Genomic DNA, 15,314 nt, shown 5'->3' with positions numbered 1-15,314 from the left:
TACTACTACTACTATAATACTACACTACTAACACTACTACTACACCACTGCTACTACTACTACTACTACTACTACTATAATACTACTATTACACTACTACTACTATAATACTATACTACTACTACTATAATACTACACTACTAACACTACTACTACTACTACACCACTACTACTACTACTACAACTACTACTACTACTACTACTACACTACAACTACTATAATACTACTATTACACTACTACTACTATACTACTACTACTACTACTACAACAATATTATACTACTACTACTACAACTGCTACTACTACACTACTCTACGACTACAACACTACTGCTACTGTGTGACTCTGTCTCCCCCTGCAGGAGTTCTACCAGTTCTACAGCAGCAAAGGCAATAAAGTCGGAGACCAGGGAACCCAGCTGGACCTGATCAAGAAAGGTCAGACTCGGCATGGCATGGCTTCCTAAGTTTCTTTTTTTGTTTTCAATTATACCAATTACTCCACCAAAAAAGTACTTTAATATGGTATACTCAGCCATAACAGATTTTATATGGGCAGGGAAAACACACAGAATTAGAAGGAATATTTTACACCTTCCTATGTCAGAGGGGGGCTTTAACCTTCCAGACTTGGAGCTATACCAACTGGCCGCCCAGGGGTTCTATCTGAGGCATATAGTCCAACACACAGCAGAAGAACAATGGATCCACATTGAAGATTCAGGTGTACATCCCCAAAACCTCTTAACTCTTTTATTTTCAGAACATAAGACTAAGAAAAAAGGAAACTTTATTGTAAATAATATAGAAACGTCATGGGAAAAAATTAAGAGGATACTGGGAGAATCAATATCAATCCCAAAAAGTACTATTTTGTGGAATAATCCTTGGATAACTCTTCAGAATGCTACAATAAATTGGTCTACATGGAGAACAAGGGGAATAGAAACTATAAACGACTTAGTAGGAGGGGATACCATTATTCCATGGCACGACTTCCAAAGTAAATATAAGTTGGCCAACGCTGAATATTTCAGATACATGCAGCTAAGAAGCTACATAAATCTAAATTTTAATTTAAAATCATTTGGGCAGCAGAGTACAATTGAGGATATCATATTTGATGGAGAAATTGATAAGAATTTGATAGGTAAAATTTATAGAACTCTACAGAAGTCCTATGTAGCTGAAAAACTGTTAGAAAGTAGGATTGAGATGTGGAATCGAGACCTAGGAAGAACAGATATAGGTTTAAAATGGAAAGAGTGTTGGAATACTACAAATGACATGACAGTTAATGAAAATCTACGTTTAATCCAATATAAAATAATGTATAGAGTCTACCACACGCGAGATCAAATCCATAAGTATTATAGTAATGTATCAGATAACTGTTTAAAGTGTGGAAAAAAAGACTCACTAATACACGCATTCTGGGAGTGTCCCAGAGTACAGAAAACCTGGGTTGACATAGAACATTGGCTCTCAGGGGTACATAAGGAAAGATTCAAATTTGATCCTTCAATCTGTCTTTTCCAGGATGTAGCCACAGTAAGATACCCTAGGGGGTGGATAATTATGTACTCATCAATTATATTTAAAAAACTAATACTTGGAAGTTGGAAATCAATTAAACCTCCAACACTACAACAATGTAAAAACGAAATTCTTTATTATACCAATATAGAGAAGAATTTAGCCATAGACAATAATAAGAAAGATCAGTTTGAAAAGATATGGGGAGAGATAGTGAAGGCCTTAGCTAAGACGTAAAGATAGTGCAAGAAACATAGTACTAAGAGATTAATTTGAGTATGCATTAGAATTATTAGTTAGATAAAGTATAGGGGGTAAACTGGGATAGACTTTAGACGGTTTAAAAAAAAAAAGTGGGGCTTTGGGATGTTAGGATGTGTTGTGATGTTTGTCAAGGTGTGATGTGTTGTGATGTTTGTCAAGTTGTGATGTGTTATGATGTATATCAAGCTGTGAGGTGTGGTGATGTATGTCAAGTTGTGATGTGTTGTGATGTATGTCAAGTTGTGATGTGTTGTGATGTATGTCAAGTCGTGATGTGTTGTGATGTATGTCAAGCTGTGATGTGTGTGATGTATGTCAAGTTGTGATGTGTAGTGATGTATGTCAAGTTGTGATGTGTTGTGAGGTATGTCAAGCTGTGATGCGTTGGGATGTATGTCAATTTGAGATATGTTGTGATGTTTGTCAAGTTGTGATGTATTGTGATGTTTGTCAAGTAATGTGTGTATAATGTTTTGTGTAAAAAGAAAATGGAAAATTAAAATAAAATCTTACACAAAAAAAAGAAAGGTCAGACTCACACACACACACACACACACACACACACAAGGACGCAGACAGACACACACACACACACACACACATACTTGTTTTTATCACATGATGGGGACTCATGACTAGGAGGTGAATGATGGGGACGGTACTTTCTAAATGTTCTAGAGACATGGTTTAAACTGCTAAAAATTGCTTTTGATTTTACAATCATAAAAATCACTTGAAATATCTAGTTTTAATAACTTTTTATTGCAGACCTGACTTTTCATATCCTGGTGGGGCATTGTCAGACAAACCAGCCTCAGGGGTACCTATGATGTCATCACTATTCGCACAACACTGTTTGGTACTACAAGCTCTACACTAAGCTCTATTACAGGCATCTTGCAATATCTGGAAATACTGGATTACAGGGGTCACACTTCTATTATAACAACACAGAGTTCAGAAGGAAGAACAATCATTCATTAACGACAATGTAATACAAAAAATATACAACTCAACTCTTTATCGTAATTAACATAACGAGGGCCGAAGAACAACCTCCTATCTGAAAAATTCATACAATTGTATAGGGGTATCCTTAAAAAATAGCATTCTACAAGAAAACAACAGTTATTTTTTAAGGATACCCCTATACAATTCATACAATTGTATAGGGGTATCCTTAAAAAATAGCATTCTACAAGAAAACAACACAGTTATTTTTTAAGGATACCCCTATGACTTTTCAGGGTTTGACTTTTACAAAGAATATTGTATGTATTTATTTTAACCCTTTTAAGAGTATTGTCATATATGGTGAGATTACAATTATATGAACTCCAACTGTAAGTCTCACAGTGCTAAAGTTAACAAAAAGCATATCGTAAACATTCTGGTTATTTTATTTTAGTTTAAAAATCGCTCTCTGCATGGCTGACATGGTGGGAGAGAAGCTGAGAGAAATTCTCGATTATGGACATGAGTGCGCCAGCACGGCACGGGTCCCACCGTGAGCCGGTCATGAAGGAAGGTTAATTGAACAGAGCGAGGCAGATTTCAGCAGAACAGAAACGTAACTGTGTGGGGGAGGGGTGCAAATCAGTGCTCTGTCTGCATAGTGTGGGGAAAAATGCACAACTAAATTGAGCGCTGTTTGGCCATACAATGGACTAGAGACTTGAAAACAATTTTGTCTGAAAGCTGGCATCCCTCTGATGGTGTGTGTCTTTTTCTGTTCCCCTGGCTACATAGGAAGTGTCCCAAAAGTGAGCCTAAAGTTCAGGAGGTCGCCAATGTAATGTCAATGGAGGCCTATCCCCAATAAGTTAAACCCTGTTTGGCCATACAATGGACTAGAGACTTGAAAACAGTTTTGTCTGAAAGCTGGCATCCCACTGATGGTGTGTGTCTTTTTCTGTTTCCCTGGCTACATAGGAAGTGTCCCAAAAGTGAGCCTAAAGTTCAGGAAGTCGCCAATGTAATGTCAATGGAGGCCTATCCCCAATAAGTTAAACCCTGTTTGGCCATACAATGGACTAGAGACTTGAAAACAGTTTTGTCTGAAAGCTGGCATCCCACTGATGGTGTGTGTCTTTTTCTGTTCCCCTGGCTACATAGGAGGTGTCCCAAAAGTGAGCCTAAAGTTCAGGAGGTCGGCAATGTTAAATGAGCTGAATTGGTTCCATACTGCATGGCCCTCTGAAAGGTCACAGCCAGGTCAGCTGCAGGTTGGGGCGGGGGAGGGGAGACATCAATTAAGCACCTGCACCTCCAAACTTTCCCCAAAGCTACTGCTGCATTCAATGCACACGGGAATAACTGGTTTTCTGGAACAAAATGAATAATTATTATTCATAAATGTAGAACTGCTTAATCCCTTTATGTTTTGTAATTATTTAAAGATAAAACAACAGTTTTAAATGTTTTTATAATTTAAACCATTATATGGCTTGCATGATTGAGAATGTTGTCATTTTATTTTAGTTAAAAAATCGCTCTCTGCATGGCTGACATGGTGGGAGAGAAGCTTAGAGAAATTCTCGATTATGGACATGAAGGAAGGTTAATTGAACAGAGTGAGGCAGATTTCAGCAGAACAGAAACTTAACTGTGTGGGGGAGGGGTGCAAATCAGTGCTCTGTCTGCATAGTGTGGGGAAAAATGCACAACTAAATTGAGCGCTGTTTGGCCATACAATGGACTAGAGACTTGAAAACAATTTTGTCTGAAAGCTGGCACCCCTCTGATGGTGTGTGTCTTTTTCTGTTCCCCTGGCTACATAGGAAGTGTCCCAAAAGTGAGCCTAAAGTTCAGGAGGTCGCCAATGTAATGTCAATGGAGGCCTATCCCCAATAAGTTAAACCCTGTTTGGCCATTCAATGGACTAGAGACTTGAAAACAGTTTTGTCTGAAAGCTGGCATCCCACTGATGGTGTGTGTCTTTTTCTGTTCCCCTGGCTACATAGGAGGTGTCCCAAAAGTGAGCCTAAAGTTCAGGAGGTCGGCAATGTTAAATGAGCTGAATTGGTTCCATGCTGCTTGGCCCTCTGAAAGGTCACAGCCAGGTCAGCTGCAGGTTGGGGCGGGGGAGGGGAGACATCAATTAAGCACCTGCACCTCCAAACTTTCCCCAAAGCTACTGCTGCATTCAATGCACACAGGAATAACTGGTTTTCTGGAACAAGATTAATAATTATTATTCATAAATGTAGAACTGCTTAATCCCTTTATGTTTTGTAATTATTTAAAGATAAAACAACAGTTTTAAATGTTTTTATAATTTAAACCATTATATGGCTTGCATGATTGAGAATGTTGTCATTTTATTTTAGTTAAAAAATCGCTCTCTGCATGGCTGACATGGTGGGAGAGAAGCTTAGAGAAATTCTCGATTATGGACATGAAGGAAGGTTAATTGAACAGAGTGAGGCAGATTTCAGCAGAACAGAAACTTAACTGTGTGGGGGAGGGGTGCAAATCAGTGCTCTGTCTGCATAGTGTGGGGAAAAATGCACAACTAAATTGAGCGCTGTTTGGCCATACAATGGACTAGAGACTTGAAAACAATTTTGTCTGAAAGCTGGCACCCCTCTGATGGTGTGTGTCTTTTTCTGTTCCCCTGGCTACATAGGAAGTGTCCCAAAAGTGAGCCTAAAGTTCAGGAGGTCGCCAATGTAATGTCAATGGAGGCCTATCCCCAATAAGTTAAACCCTGTTTGGCCATTCAATGGACTAGAGACTTGAAAACAGTTTTGTCTGAAAGCTGGCATCCCACTGATGGTGTGTGTCTTTTTCTGTTCCCCTGGCTACATAGGAGGTGTCCCAAAAGTGAGCCTAAAGTTCAGGAGGTCGGCAATGTTAAATGAGCTGAATTGGTTCCATGCTGCTTGGCCCTCTGAAAGGTCACAGCCAGGTCAGCTGCAGGTTGGGGCGGGGGAGGGGAGACATCAATTAAGCACCTGCACCTCCAAACTTTCCCCAAAGCTACTGCTGCATTCAATGCACACAGGAATAACTGGTTTTCTGGAACAAGATTAATAATTATTATTCATAAATGTAGAACTGCTTAATCCCTTTATGTTTTGTAATTATTTAAAGATAAAACAACAGTTTTAAATGTTTTTATAATTTAAACCATTATATGGCTTGCATGATTGAGAATGTTGTCATTTTATTTTAGTTAAAAAATCGCTCTCTGCATGGCTGACATGGTGGGAGAGAAGCTTAGAGAAATTCTCGATTATGGACATGAAGGAAGGTTAATTGAACAGAGTGAGGCAGATTTCAGCAGAACAGAAACTTAACTGTGTGGGGGAGGGGTGCAAATCAGTGCTCTGTCTGCATAGTGTGGGGAAAAATGCACAACTAAATTGAGCGCTGTTTGGCCATACAATGGACTAGAGACTTGAAAACAATTTTGTCTGAAAGCTGGCACCCCTCTGATGGTGTGTGTCTTTTTCTGTTCCCCTGGCTACATAGGAAGTGTCCCAAAAGTGAGCCTAAATTTCAGGAGGTCGCCAATGTAATGTCAATGGAGGCCTATCCCCAATAAGTTAAACCCTGTTTGGCCATACAATGGACTAGAGACTTGAAAACAGTTTTGTCTGAAAGCTGGCATCCCACTGATGGTGTGTGTCTTTTTCTGTTCCCCTGGCTACATAGGAGGTGTCCCAAAAGTGAGCCTAAAGTTCAGGAGGTCGGCAATGTTAAATGAGCTGAATTGGTTCCATGCTGCTTGGCCCTCTGAAAGGTCACAGCCAGGTCAGCTGCAGGTTGGGGCGGGGGAGGGGAGACATCAATTAAGCACCTGCACCTCCAAACTTTCCCCGAAGCTACTGCTGCATTCAATGCACACAGGAATAACTGGTTTTCTGGAACAAGATTAATAATTATTATTCATAAATGTAGAACTGCTTAATCCCTTTATGTTTTGTAATTATTTAAAGATAAAACAACAGTTTTAAATGTTTTTATAATTTAAACCATTATATGGCTTGCATGATTGAGAATGTTGTCATTTTATTTTAGTTAAAAAATCGCTCTCTGCATGGCTGACATGGTGGGAGAGAAGCTTAGAGAAATTCTCGATTATGGACATGAAGGAAGGTTAATTGAACAGAGTGAGGCAGATTTCAGCAGAACAGAAACTTAACTGTGTGGGGGAGGGGTGCAAATCAGTGCTCTGTCTGCATAGTGTGGGGAAAAATGCACAACTAAATTGAGCGCTGTTTGGTGATACATCGGGCTAGAGACTTGAAACCACTTTTGGCTTAAAGCTGGCATCCCACTGATGGCGTGTGTCTTTTTCTGTTCCCCTGGCTACATAGGAAGTGTCCCAAAAGTGAGCCTAAAGTTCAGGAGGTCGCCAATGTAATGTCAATGGAGGCCTATCCCCAATAAGTTAAACCCTGTTTGGCCATACAATGGACTAGAGACTTGGAATCACTTTTGTCTGAAAGCTGGCATCCCACTGATGGTGTGTGTCTTTTTCTGTTCCCCTGGCTACATAGGAAGTGTCCCAAAAGTGAGCCTAAAGTTCAGGAGGTCGGCAATGTTAAATGAACGGCTGAGTGGGGGAGGGGTAGGCGAATAGTGAGTGACTAAATTGAGCGCTGTTTGGTGATACATTGGTCTAGAGACTTGAAATCACTTTTGGCTGAAAGCTGGCATCCCACTGATGGCGTGTGTCTTTTTCTGTTCCCCTGGATACATAGGAAGTGTCCCAAAAGTGAGCCTAAAGTTCAGGAGGTCGGCAATGTTAAATGAATGGCTGAGGCCTGAGTGCTGCTGTCTGTGGAAGGTGCTGTGTGGGGGAGGGGGAGGCGAATAGTGAGAGTCCACCACATCGCTCGATGATCAGATTCAATGAGTATCAAATCAGAATCAATACCCATCACTGGGAGCATGCAAGAGAAAAATTACATACAATAATAATTCCGATTCGAACAGGAATATGGTGTGCATGTAAACGTAGTCACTGTGCCATCTCATTACCTAGCCTTGGCTTTGGTACAAGACTGCTATCATGATCAGACCTAGGGAGGGGAGGGGGGCAGGCATATCTTAAATATGTTTATGTAAATAGTTTATCCTCATTTAATCTTATGTTCATGTAAATAGTTAGTTTATCCTCTGATCATAAATATGGTTATGTAAATAGTTTGTTTATCCTCTGATCTTAAATATGGTTATGAAAGTAGTTTTTTTATACTACGTACATCACGGTCCTCCCGTATTGTAAAGCGCACTGAGTTGTATGCACATGTGTGTGTAGCAGCTTGGCTCAGCCCAGCACAGCTCAGCCCAGCACAGCTCAGCAGAGGACAGCACAGCCCAGGACAAGACAGCACAGCCCAGCCTAGCCCAGCACAGGACAGTTCAGCATAGGACAGCCCAGCATAGGACAGCCTAACCCAGCTCAGGACAGGACATCCCAGTTCAACCTAGCCCACAACAGCCTAAGGTAGGACATTATTTGCTCATTATACTTGTTTTATATCTGGTTTATTTTTTGTTTGTTAGATTTATATTCAATACAGAGAGCAGTACTGGCTATGGATCCTCATACAGATTGGCAATTGTGTGTGTTTGTCTGCTCGTGTGTGTGCCCATGCACATGCGTGTGTGTGCCATCCCTTTGCGTTTGATATTGAAAGTGGACTGGTAGATCTCGGCAAGCTGGCAAATAGATCTTGGTTCTAAAACGGTTGAGCACCCTTGGTATAGGCCCTAGGCCTAATGCATTTGTTTCATGCGTGCAGGGAATGGGAGCGGGCGGGGGCGTGGGGCCCAGTGCCAGACCTGCACCGGGGCCTAGCACAGCTACCCTACGCCACTGAGTGTTGTACACTAACCAATACACCAAACTGCTCTAGATATTGTGTTTTAAATTGTCCAGTAAGCCAAAGTGTTCTAGATAGTGTGTGAGTGTTAACCAGTAAGCCAAACTGATCTTGATAGGGTGTGAGTGTTGTACATTGACTAGTAAGCCTAACTGCTCTAGATATTTTCTCTCCAGGCTACCCACCGGAGAAGACCTTGTGTCTCTAGGCTATTAGGGCTGAGGTTTGTGGTCTATGGCGTGGATAGTGGTGTGGTGGCAAGACTCCGCCCCCTCCAACCTGAGTTTGTCGGCAACACTGTATTGACCTCTGGCCAATCTCTATGCACCCCCCAGTGAAGACCGTGTGTCTCTAGCTTATTCAGGGGCCTAGTTGTAGGGTCTGTGGCGTGGATATTGGTGTGGTGATGAGACTCCGCCCCCTCGGATCAGAGTCAGTCGAGGACAGTGTACTGCTCTCTGGGCCACCCACATGCACTTTTTCTGTCTCTTATTTCCTACAACTTCTACACCACATCAAATTGGAGTATTGAACGCAGTTCTGTTACTACCGCCTCCTTGTGAAATGAAACTGATTAGAACATTTGTAACATTCTACAAGAAATAAACATAAAATAAAGCTTAACACAAACTCTCCCACCCCCCAGATTAAAATCTGTCAACCTAAACCAAGACTGTATCCTGTTAAGTGACAAAAACTGCCGTTTGCCCTGTTAAAGTTCACACACATTTCACACACACTGTAATACGATCAAGTGCCACACGGGGCGCACTCACACACACTCACACACACATTTTGTCCGAAAAACGTGTCCCAGGAGGACTTCAAGGAAAAGTGAGGAAAATGATGCTAGGCTATATTAGCATGCTGTTTTCTATTGTTTGCAATGGATGTGCCTGTGGGGACTTGAATTTGGGTCCCCATGGGTTCGAAGGTCCCCATGGTGTTGGTGTGCAGTCAGGTCAATGTCCCCACCAGGATAGTAAAACAAGTACACACACACACACACACACACACACACAGACACACACACACACACACACACACACACACACGGTCTGTCTAATAAGCCTGTTGGAAAGAACAATCTGATGTGTGTGTGTGTGTGTGTGTGCCCAGCAGGGGAGGCCCCAGACGACAACAAACCTCACATCTCCATAACAACCATCTTCAAGAAGGTAGGAGACCACACACACACACACACACACACACACACACACACACACACACACACACTCACACACGCACACACTCACACACACCCACTCAGACCAACTAACTTGCACTCACCATCTACCCGATGATAGACATACTTGACATGTCCCCCCCCTCCTCTTGTGTGTGTGTGTGTGTGTGTGTGTGTGTGTGTGTGTGTGTAGATCTGGCTGATGGCAGCGTGTGTGTGCTTCGTCTTCACCGTAACCATGGCAGTCTTCCCTTCCGTGGTTGTCGACGTCAAATCCACCATCGTAAACGGAGGAACCTGGGGTATGGCCGTGTGTGTGTGTGCGTGTGTGTGTGTGTGTGTGTGTATTACACCAATCCTGAGATCCCTACACCGGCTACCAAATCAAATCAAATCAAATCAAGTTTTATTTGTGTAGCGCATTTCTCACAAGATGCGACTCAATGCGCTTTACATACTGACAGAGCCGCAAGCAGGCAAAAGCGACTACTACCAGTTTGCCTACCAGCACCCAGCGGCGGTGCCGGTTCTGGTACTGGTCTAGGTGCTGCTGGCAGCTAACAGTGCCTCATCAGCACCCAGGTCCTTTTTTCCTGTCAACACAAGATCTCAAGCACGAGTATGGTGTAATAGCACAGTGATCCTAGTTCTATAATCTCCAATGTCTCCCTTAGTTTCAAAAGGCGACATTGAATAAGTAGGTTTTGAGGTCTCGCTTAAACATTTCCTGAGTTTTAGACAACCTCAGGCTCTCAGGTAGGGTGTCCCACAATCTAGGAGCATATACTGTATGCTAAAAGCTGATCCTCCAAATCTCTTAAGCCCAATGCACACGGCCCCAATTTTGTCGCACCGCCGAATTCGATTCCATTGTTTTGAATGGGAAAAATCGCGATGTGATTTTATCGCACGACAACATTCGAATCTCCATTCACACCAATTGAAATAATTCAAAGAATTGAGAATGGAATGTTCGGCGGTGCGACAAATCGGGGCTTTAGGCTAATGTGCAGATAATTTCTCTCTCCCAGTCTTCTCACCAATGAGAAATGTTGTGTCATCCATATATTAATATCAGCAATACAATCTATCAGGTGGTCGACCATCTCGTAGTCGTTGGGAGTTACTGAGATATAAAGCTGAGTGTCGTCAGCATAGCTATGGTAATTAACGCTATGCCTCTTCCAGTCTCTCAGAGAATTGGTCTTCCACCTAAATACATAGCAGATCTCCTCCCACCCTATATTCCAGCAAGGCCCCTACGGTCAGTTGAGACTAATCAGCTAATCATTCCAAGAGTGAAAACAAAACACGGTGCAGCAGCTTTCAGTCACTCTGCCATGTGCTCCTGGAATAAACTCCTGGAAGAAATCAAACAGGCCCAAACCCTAAAAATGTTCGGCAACAGTTATGATTAAAACACTAACACTTCTATCTGTTTTTTTATCCATTAACTATTATCTTATTAAATGTTTTATCTCTCTCATGTAATGTACATACAATTATACTAGAATAAATAAATGATTAAACTTATTTACATCTGGCTGCTGTGTTTGCACATTGTTGTACTTCACCCAGCAGATTTATGACATTGGTCAAGTCTTTTTGTGTGTTGGTGATCAGTGGAAGTACGTGTCTCTGATGTCTTTGTACAGTTGGCAGCTCTGTGCAGCTCTGAATTGCCCCATTTGTATGAAATGTGCTATACAAATAAACTTGCCATGCCTAAGACCTCCACCTCTCTACAGGAAATAATTAATTAATTAAATGTGTGTGTGTGTGTGTGTGTGTGTGTGTGTGTGTCTCAGAGGGCTACCCTATCCCTGTTTCCTGTTTCCTGCTGTACAACCTGTGTGACTGGGCGGGCAGGAGCTTCACCGCTGTGTGTATGTGGGTAGGTCACACACACACACACACACACACACACACGCACGCACACACACACACTCACACACAACACACGCACACACACGCACACAACGCACACACGCACGCACGCACACACACTCACACACAACACACACGTGCACACAACACACACACGCACACAACGCACTCACGCGCACACACACACACACACACCACAGTGCCCGTTTAGCAAGATCGTATGGAGTGTTGACCTGAGAGTGTGTGATGTCATCGATCGTTAATCAATAACCAGGCTGATAACCTGATCAGAGCACTGAGTGTGTGTGTGTGTGTGTCTCCCAGCCAGGGCAGGACAGCATGCTGTTGCCAGGGCTGCTGGTTGCCAGGGTGATCTTCATCCCTCTCTTCATGCTGTGCAACGTTCAGCCGCGTAGCTTCCTGCCGGTCTACTTCCTGCACGACGCCTGGTTCATCTGCTTCATGGTCCCCTTCGCCCTCAGCAACGGCTACCTGGCCTCCCTGTGCATGTGCTATGGCCCCAAGTACTACACTACCCACAACCACCTCACTGCACTAACCCTCTTCTTCTTCTTCTCTCTCTACAGGAAGTTAGCTAACCTTCCTCTTCTTCTGTTGTCTCTACAGGAAGGTAGCTAACCCTCTTCTTCTTCTTCTTCTGTCTCTACAGGAAGGTAGCTCCGCCCCCGCGGTGGTGTAGCGGTCTACGCACTGGCCGCTAGTGCATGCTGCCCACCGGGGCCGGGGTTCGTATCCCGGCTCGCCAGATCCAGAATATGGCCGAGGCACACGGGAAGCGGCATATTGGCCGGCCGCTTCCGAGGGAGGGTATAGGAGTATTTCTGGACTAGGATCCGTCGCGCAACACCGCCCCCTGGGGTGCCGGAATAACGGTACTGGGCTCGAGGAGCCAGTCAGCTTAGTCTGCCTGGCGCCCTCCTCTGGGACTGCCGGCCACGGGGTCGGGCGGCGGATCCAATGCAATAGGCAGGGGATAATTGGATGCTAAGTTGGGTTAAATTGGCTACCAAATTGGGTGAAAAAGGGATAAAATCTGAAAAACAAATTTTCAAAAAAAAAAGGAAGGTAGCTCCGCATGAAGCAGAGACAGCCGGCGCCATGATGACGTTCTTCCTGTCCCTGGGTATGCTGTTTGGAGCCGCCCTCTGCTTCCTGTTCCGGGCCGTGGTCTAAGCCCCCCCCCCCCCCCCCCCATTCCATCAGTCTGCATGTCTGTACGTTGTTAAATTTATTAACCAACTTATTTCCTTTATAGAAACAATATTTAGACGACTCATGATTCATGAGAATGTTAGCACTTTGTGTGTGTGTGTGTGTGTGTGTGTGTGTGTGTGTGTGTGTGTGTGTGTGTGCGTGTACCCCCATCTATATTCAATCTGAAAAAATTATCTCATATTGAGTCTGACTACATGTTGTCATGACTACACACACACACACACACACACACACACACACAATAATATAACTGCCAAAGTCATTGTGGAGAACTCATGAATAAACATGAATGATATTTTTACACCTGGTCTGTACTTCTTGACGCTGCTGTGTTAGGCTCCACCCCCTGCTGTGACCAGCCTGTGGTCTGACCCCTGACCTGTCTGTCAATACCTGGGAATGGTGGAAACTCTCTTCCTGGTTGTTCCTGGCTCTAGAATATCTGTCACCATGACAACCTCCGGACTCTCTACTGCCCCCTGCTGCTCTCTACTGCCCTCTACTGCTCTCTACTGCCCTCTACTGCCCCCTGCTGCCCTCTACTGCTCTCTACTGCTCTCTACTGCCCTCTACTGCTCTCTACTGCCCTCTACTGCCCTCTACTGCCCTCTGCTGCTCTCTACTGCCCTCTACTGCCCTCTGCTGCTCTCTACTGCCCCCTACTGCTCTCTACTGCCCCCTGCTGCCCTCTACTGCCCTCTGCTGCTCTCTACTGCCCTCTACTGCCCCCTGCTGCCCTCTACTGCCCTCTGCTGCTCTCTACTGCCCTCTGCTGCTCTCTACTGCCCTCTACTGCCCCCTGCTGACCTCTACTGCCCTCTACTACTCTCCACTGCCCTCTACTGCCCCCTGCTGCCCCCTGCTGCTCTCTGCTGCCCCCTACTACCTAAACATGCAATACGTTTTTGTCATCGCCATGGTTACGTCTCTGGTAAGACCCCTTGAGTCTGAACTAAATTCAAGCTAAACGTCGCATGCCTCGCACGCAGCTGAAATGCTGCCAATGAATACATTAGTGATGTTAACTCATTCCTAAAAACAAACAAATCAATCAAGACATGTTTTTGGTTGAGGGGAAAGGGAGAATGTCATATAAAGGGTTCAGAGACCCACTTGTTTGTCATGGTTGATGTATCAATAAAATGATTCACTGCTGATTGTGTGGTTAATTAAGCTATACCTGGTCATAGCATAGATTACTTCTTTTTAAAATGTATTATGATGAGTGATGGATAGATGATTCACTTACTTAGACAAATATATGTGTTGTAAGTCGCTTTGGATAAAAGTCTCTGCTAATGTGATGGCCTAAAAGTGATTAATTAATATATATTTTAAGCTACTATTAATGGCTGTGTCTGTTACAGCAGAGAAGTTGATATACATTGGTGATATTATTGATGTCCCCTCCAGAAAATACTCTTGAGAATTCCTTGTTTATGGACCCACCCAAAGTTGTAATGAGATCTGCCCCCTTGGGCTCTACCTTCTTATTCAATACAAAGTTACTGGTAAAAAAAACAAATGTGTGTGTTTCATTCGTGTGCGTAAAGTCATGTGTGGAGTCCCTGAACCATAACTGTTGTTGAGTCCTACGATGCAGCAGGTGTCACATCGCCCAGGACAACAGCTTGCGTCTGGGCTTGTTCCTTTAAGCCCAACGCCAGTCGTTATGAGAGGAATCATGTTATGATCTGTTTATCTGTCAATATCATGATGGTCAGCATCGCTGCTGATGTCGGTACCGTGCTGGCTGGCGGCAGGTGACCGACTACTTGTCAATGAACGTGCCTCTGCGCCGCGCACCTCCGCGTGAGCAGCTGATCTTTGTTGCTCGTAATACGATCGCCTCGCCTGCCTCTCCATCCTACGGGGAATCTGTCTCTCATTGCATACATTTTTTTGTGCATTCAAGAAATATCCAAGATTTACGTTACCGGCGAGGCACGAGCAGCAGCAAGGAGGAGAGGCGCGACACACCACGAGCTACATGAGATGAGGAGGACACCCGGGACGAGGACAACGATGGGTTAGGCAGCAGGAGGACAACGTGGTTGCGGTATAACAGGTGAACAACTTGCTCTGTGCCCCCCCCTCCTCCTCCTCCGCATGCTCTGGTGTGGACCGGTAACAAGGATTCTTCTACCGGGAATATAAAACAGCGGGTGGAACCGGAATATTGGGGTGCGTTCGTAAATTCACTCTGGAAATCTGATCAGCACTCATGGAACGCCTCTCGTCCAATCAAATTACGTGGTCCCTTTGTGACGTTGAACGCAGTGTGCGCTCCGGGGCTCAGAGCGAATTCACGAACGCAAGCCTTGATTGGAATGCCGCCTCAGATTGTAACACCACCCAGGGCGTA

General features: G+C 43.9%; 1 pseudogene across 1 annotated transcript in view; it reads left to right on the top strand.

Annotated features, from left to right (window-relative positions):
- The window catches only part of LOC308154002 (equilibrative nucleoside transporter 1-like), a 15,942-nt pseudogene extending 3,035 nt beyond the window's left edge, over positions 1-12,907 (top strand). The window contains exons 5-10 of the transcript in view: positions 364-439; positions 9,760-9,818; positions 10,020-10,128; positions 11,635-11,720; positions 12,038-12,237; positions 12,796-12,907. The product of the transcript in view is annotated as an equilibrative nucleoside transporter 1-like (transcript). The remainder of the gene's footprint in view (positions 1-363; positions 440-9,759; positions 9,819-10,019; positions 10,129-11,634; positions 11,721-12,037; positions 12,238-12,795) is intronic.
- Positions 12,908-15,314: the final 2,407 nt, after the last annotated feature.

The sequence above is a fragment of the Nansenia antarctica genome (genome assembly GCF_963989245.1).
Source record: "Nansenia antarctica genome assembly, chromosome: 3".
Lineage (NCBI taxonomy): Eukaryota > Metazoa > Chordata > Actinopteri > Argentiniformes > Microstomatidae > Nansenia > Nansenia antarctica.
The sequence above is the reverse complement of the archived record's forward strand: the minus strand, read 5'-3'. Positions and strand labels throughout refer to the sequence as shown.